The 6,000-nt window shown below is 48.2% G+C and overlaps 1 protein-coding gene across 1 annotated transcript in view; it reads right to left on the bottom strand.

Moving 5' to 3' along the window:
• The window catches only part of LOC144121433 (nose resistant to fluoxetine protein 6-like), a 51,593-nt gene that overhangs the window by 6,259 nt on the left and 39,334 nt on the right, over positions 1 to 6,000 (bottom strand). The window lies entirely within an intron of this gene.

Genomic DNA, 6,000 nt, shown 5'->3' with positions numbered 1-6,000 from the left:
CAGTTTTTGTAACTGGCGGTCCCTGGAGCAGAATTCAACCTGACGCGGTGAATGGCTCGATTTGCGGTGAAGCTATTTGGTCAGTATCGCAACCATATTCTAAGTTGCCCTGTAAATGCCCCCAGTATTTTTGTCTGCGGACTCGCGTTGCCTGTCATGAGCTGCTTGTGAGGTGCGGGGAGACAAGGGCCCTAAAGCGGCTTTCATGAAGTAGAGAGTTTTGCTTCTTCTGATTGGCTTGTTATTTCGGCTTGAGATCAGCACTTTTTACTGCCCCAATTTTCCAGCCACCCTCTATACTGTTCTCAAATAACAAGACTATCACTGGAAGACTGGCTGCTACCTGTCTTTAATGCACTGTCAGGCCTTCTCCGATTTAAGCCTGTAACCTACTGGAGCGGCCTTCCAAGGTCTTACTGCCGATTTTTTTTTTACTTTTTCGTATGCTGAACACGCAGGTAAAATGTCAAAAGCTCATTTGAAAGAAACGCTGCCATACTGTGCGGCCGGTACAATGCTTGCAGATGGTAGGCGCGAGAGAAATTGGACGAAGTGCCGAGAGAGACACTGGAGTGGCTGACCTCAGCGAGGTATGGAAAGAAAAATGATAGGTGTAACGTTAAGAGACCGGAAGCGGGCTGAGTGGGTGAGGGAACAAACGTGGGTTAATGACATCCTAGTCGAAATCAAGAGGAAGAAACGGGCTTGGGCAGGGCATGTGATGTGAAGGCAAGATAAACGGTGGTACTTATAGGTAACTGAGTAGATTCCAAGAGAAGGCAAGCATAACAGGGGTGCGACAGAAAGTAAGGTGGACGGATGAGATTAAGAAGTTTTCGGGGATACGGTGGGCGCAGCTGGCAAAGGAGACGATTAATTGGGGAGGGCAGCCTCTGTCAGGCGCTACTAGGCGCCTTTAGCTTGCTCTCTCTTGTTTGCAGTCTCTGTACTGGCCAAACAAAACCAATAAATGAAATGAAATGACATGGAGAGAGGCCATTACCCTTCAGTGGGCGCAGTCACGCTGCTGATACTGCTGCGGATGATGATGAACGAAGGTCCAGCTTATGATGGGCATGACATGTAAGGTTACTAAATGTCAAAAGGAAGCCCAATGCAACTAACATCTACGGGTAGAACCACCGAGCAATCGCATCCTGCGGTAAACCCCGGGAAATTGCGATTACCTGCAAAGCAGCGCTGCCCCACATTTCATCACAGGCTGCGTTGCACGTACACACTTATCGCCATTAAAGTAGTTATATTTAGCCTATAAAGACTGTTACTATGAGTTTGTCAACGTGACGGATTACAGAAAAAGAAAAGTCGAAACCAGAAATGGACTCAGGCAGCCTGTGTCTTGGCCATCCCCGCACTGGGCACGCGGCATAATCTTCTTGAGGACGACAACAACAACGACTGCAGATGTTTCACGAGGAGGCAGAAGAAGAAGAGTCCACGAGATGCGAGGTGGTGGTTCTTCTGTGGACGACATTAAGACTCCTATTCACCGCTGGCTCCCTTCGCGAACAGCGTCGACAGAAAGACGAGGTAAGCTACAGCTTGAGGCAACAGTGCTCCGTCGGGTAACGCGCCAGCGTGCTGAGTTATACCGGCAATAATGACGGCCGCTTCAAGCTGCGAACAAATACGTGTCCGAAAGATCTATGAAAACTGTCGCAGGCTTCTCGAACGGCATAGTATACCGATGAGATGTAGAGTAGGCATGCCATGTTAAAGGTGACCTTATCTATGTGCGGCGTTTGCGTTCGCGTGCCAAAGACAGAATGGAGACGGAGTAGGCCTAGAGCTTTGCTGGATTCTTTTGAACAGTTTCGAGGAAGGAGCGGCTAGCGTTACCGAAGGCGTAAAAAGACACGGGAAAGGCTCGCTGAGTGAACAGCAAAGCCCGCTTTCCCTCAGAGACATATAGATCTCTGCATCCTGCCGCACCAGTTTATTGCAGCTTCGTTTATGCATATGCCATTTATTAGGGTAATATAGTTGAATGGCAGTAAAACAAAAGCGTTGCTGTCGGCGGCAGATAGACAGGGCGGGAAGTGTGATTAGGAAATAGGCTGCGACAGGAAGGCTGCGGATGGCATTTCACACGGATTATTAGAAATATTTGGGAAAGGCATTTGTTCTGTCCTGCGGTGGGCGTAAGCTGGCTGATAATGATAATGATCAGTGTTAGATTTTGCAGGAAAGATACGTTTAACTTTCTTATGTATACAATAAACATTATGACCTAACCTTTTTTTCGTTAACGGCTCCTGCTGCCAGCTTCCGTCCACGTCCAAGCCTCGGCCATCGGAGAAATGGCCAACATCACCACGACCGAAAGTAAGTTGAGAGAACGTGAGGGCATCCACGCTTTTCCATCTATACTGTGCAATGTGTATAAGCGCCTGACCCGGTGAAAATCCTGTCTAGATATTCATCTCGGCGTTTGCATCTTGATGGAGCGATGTGTAGCAATCAACCCAATATGATTTGCTCCAAACGCCACTGCGTCTGCCCGTCAATCGAATCGGTAGCAAACGATGGACTTTACAACTCCACATGTGAAAAATTGATTCATTTTTGTTTGAAGGAACATATGGCATCCTTAGACCAAGGACATAGCCGTCTCAGTGCTACAATAATGGGTACAGTTGACAGCAACAACCTCTCTCACTGCTGTGCTAATTGATTATGACTTGTATCAATCGTTTTCAGAGGCTTTCTTCGCTGTGTTTTCTGGGGAACCGAATATGAACCTTCGTTGCAACCTATGATACAATGTGTATTTCTGGTAGCAGGACAAAAATAACGAGGGACGTCGCAACTTGTGCCTCCACTTTGTTCAATCTTGCTTGGGGTAATGTGCATCTAAATGTCTAACATCGTTGCATGCATACGCTTCCGTGTGTTAGTGCGGCCCATGTACGCCCCAGAAGCCGGCATGTTCTACCCACGGTCATTGGGCGAGGCGTGCTCCGACGATGCCAACTGCTCGTCCTCAGCCCTCTGCATTGCCAACCGGTGCAGCTGTCCGCCGGGGTTCGCACCATGGGGCGAGCGAAACTGCTCCGCCATCTATGACGCCGGTAAGCGTGCCTATACGGCGTTTTATTTCTTAGGTTACTTCGCTGATTGCTTGCAACACAGTGATAAAAAACGTAAAATTGGTTTTGAGGAATGAACACACGCAGTAACTGCCTCACTCCTCCTCGTGTGGACACCTAAACCACGCCGTGGGAAAATTGAGGAAAGGAGGAGCGAAAGAAAGAAGAGAGAAAAGCGGCGCCGTAGTGCAGGGCTCCGAATTAATTTGGACAACGCGGGTTTATTTAACACGCACTGAAATCGCACGGCACATGAGCTTCTTTTTTGTTTCGCCTTCACCGAAATGCTCCCGCCGCTGCCGGGTTCAAATCTGGGTACTTCAACCCAGTTGCCGAGCGCCCTAACCTGTGATACTACGACGTCTAGATGCAAGGGAGAAAGAGCAAGTGTCGTGGCGTACTGGTGTGTGTCTACATCCTTCTGTCGTCTTCTGCTTCTGGCGCTGGAAATAAGTATCACGGCGTTCTATTCTGACGTCTACTTTCCCCACTTTTGCTTTTCATTCGATGAACACAATGAGGAGTGACAGGAGGAGCCTGACTCAGTATAATTGCATTTGCTGCGTCAATGCGTGAGCGAGAGGTGGAGGGGGGCCCAACTGTTCTGCTATCCGTTCCCTTTTTTCACTTTTTCTTTCTACAGGTGCTGCTTTCTTTCCAAAGAAGTCTTTAATCAGTAGCCGGAATGCAGAACTTGTGAAAGTTTCTTTCCAACCAACTAGGCTATGAACTGCGTCACTGTCACGACTCTCACGGCTGCGTCACTACTGTCACTGTAGTCGTGCTTCGTGAGGTTTATTGTTGCCCTACAAAGTTGTACATCGCTGATACTAGGAATGTACAGCTAATTAGTTGACTAGGTATGAGAACTGCACATTCTCGATGCCTACAGTTTCATGTTTCTTTTATGCCCACAGCTCCCGCAGCCTCGTGGATAAGTCTTCTGATGGGAATTTGGGGCTTACTCCTTATTGTCGTGTTCGTGCTCTGTATCTGCGCCTTCGTGCAAAGGTGAGTCCCACCGCTTTCTTTTAGTTCTAACTTTTGATAGCAACGCCCTTGAAAACTTCCAGATTCCTCGGACTTGGTTGCCGTATTGAGTGAAGACAAGACAATTTCAGTCCACCCCGAACGCATTTACTTCAAACTGGCTGCGCACAGCGTCATTCACTTACGTGTAGCGCTGCGTACTTCAGATTTTATGAATATGTGCTGGGTAGAATGTTTTCGGAATATTCCTGGGGCAGGTGGTGTGGAATCCATGACCGCAATTATCCTTCACTTTTTTCAGCAAAGACGGCCCTGACAAGAAGCATGTTTATGTAGCGGCGAATAAGAAAGCCGGTATACGTAGCTGCCAAGAAAACTCAACTTCAGCCAAAGTTCCTCGATTGCAAACGCTGAGCAAAAGCGCGCATCTCCTAAATCCTCTGCATCTTTTCGGGGACGAGCGCACGCTGCAGACGCTTTCCCGCGGCGCAGCGAAGCAGAAACTGAGCTAATGGTGGTTGCGATTTCTTATATTTTTGGGAGACACAGGCAGAGCCTCTTTAACCACGAAGAAATGCTACTCAAGAGCACCCACGGAAGTGTCCAAAGAGAATTCCAAGTAGAACGTTTCCAGTACAAGGACAGCAAATGCCTTAGTGTTAGCGCACAAAAACTGGAAGGAACACTGAAGAGACTGAGGGGCATGAGACGCGATAGCATTAATGGGTTAATGCCCGTACGTGCGTAATTGTTCACCCTCTAATTTGGATTCTTTGATCGCCGGGAGCGCATATGCTATTTCTGGCGCTGTGGTGCAGCGGTTAAGCGATGCGCCACTTCCCTGCTGTGGCAGGTGCTGCCGCCGGTGGGACTTGTGAGACCGAGATAGCCCTTCTGGAGACACTTCTCGCGACTAATCCTTATTGAACTGCCACCTGCCAAGGTGGGCAGCTTGCTCTAAATGCGGTGTGACGTCTCAAGATTACGTGATTTAGGTAGCCCACCTTCCACCTATAGGGGCCACCCAGGTAAACGACATAGGTAACTGGTGGGCAACAGGTGTAGGCAGACAGACAGTTGCCAAATCGGTGAGCGGGGGTTTCAATGCCAACGCAAACACACACAAAAAAAAACGTACTGGATCTCCTGATGTTGAATCATTTGGGAGGGCTGCTAATTAGGGGATTTATTGTAAGAGAAATGTAAATATTCACTACATGATTATTAGCTGAGCAGGGTTATATAATGAGAATGAAGAGCGATATTTAACGATGACAAGAGGCCAGGACTTCGTGATGCGCACTCTGCATGGAGGGAGAATTAGGAAGTTTTTAAGAAGGACGGAGGCGAATTGATAGCACAGGAGCTTGATTGTGCTTACATTCTTGCTGTATAGGCCGGACGATTGTGTGGCTGATCTGAAAAAAAAAAATCTGAAAGATAAGTTCCTCCTCCTGGCCGCTCTTGCGGTGCTATCAATAGTTCCTTAGTGTTTATAATCTGTTGTGTTCCTGGAAGGGGAGTTACCCGGCTGAAAAGTTCGACCGAGCGTTAGTGGCCGTTTACCGATACGGGACCATTGTAGTTTTGCGTATGGTTTGGAGCTGCGGTGATGAAGTACAGCCGGTCAAATCTTTAGCCGGTATGCGTGACGGCCACGTTTTTCTTGCTCCTGCAGCTTGTGACGGAGCAAACTTGAGAAAATACCTAATCTAAGCACAGGCTCACTAAGCCTGTAGTTAATATTGAACTTTACTCAAGTTTGCTTCGCCGCAAAGCGCAGTAGCGCAGAAAAAGCGGCCGTCGCACACGCCAGCTAAAGATATGTCTTGCTATGCACGAATTACCCCACGGGGTTCTAGTGTTCGGACTTAGTTTGCTTTTGCGTTTGTGATGTGCT

Source organism: Amblyomma americanum, chromosome 2 (assembly GCF_052857255.1).
Source record: "Amblyomma americanum isolate KBUSLIRL-KWMA chromosome 2, ASM5285725v1, whole genome shotgun sequence".
Lineage (NCBI taxonomy): Eukaryota > Metazoa > Arthropoda > Arachnida > Ixodida > Ixodidae > Amblyomma > Amblyomma americanum.
The sequence above is the reverse complement of the archived record's forward strand: the minus strand, read 5'-3'. Positions and strand labels throughout refer to the sequence as shown.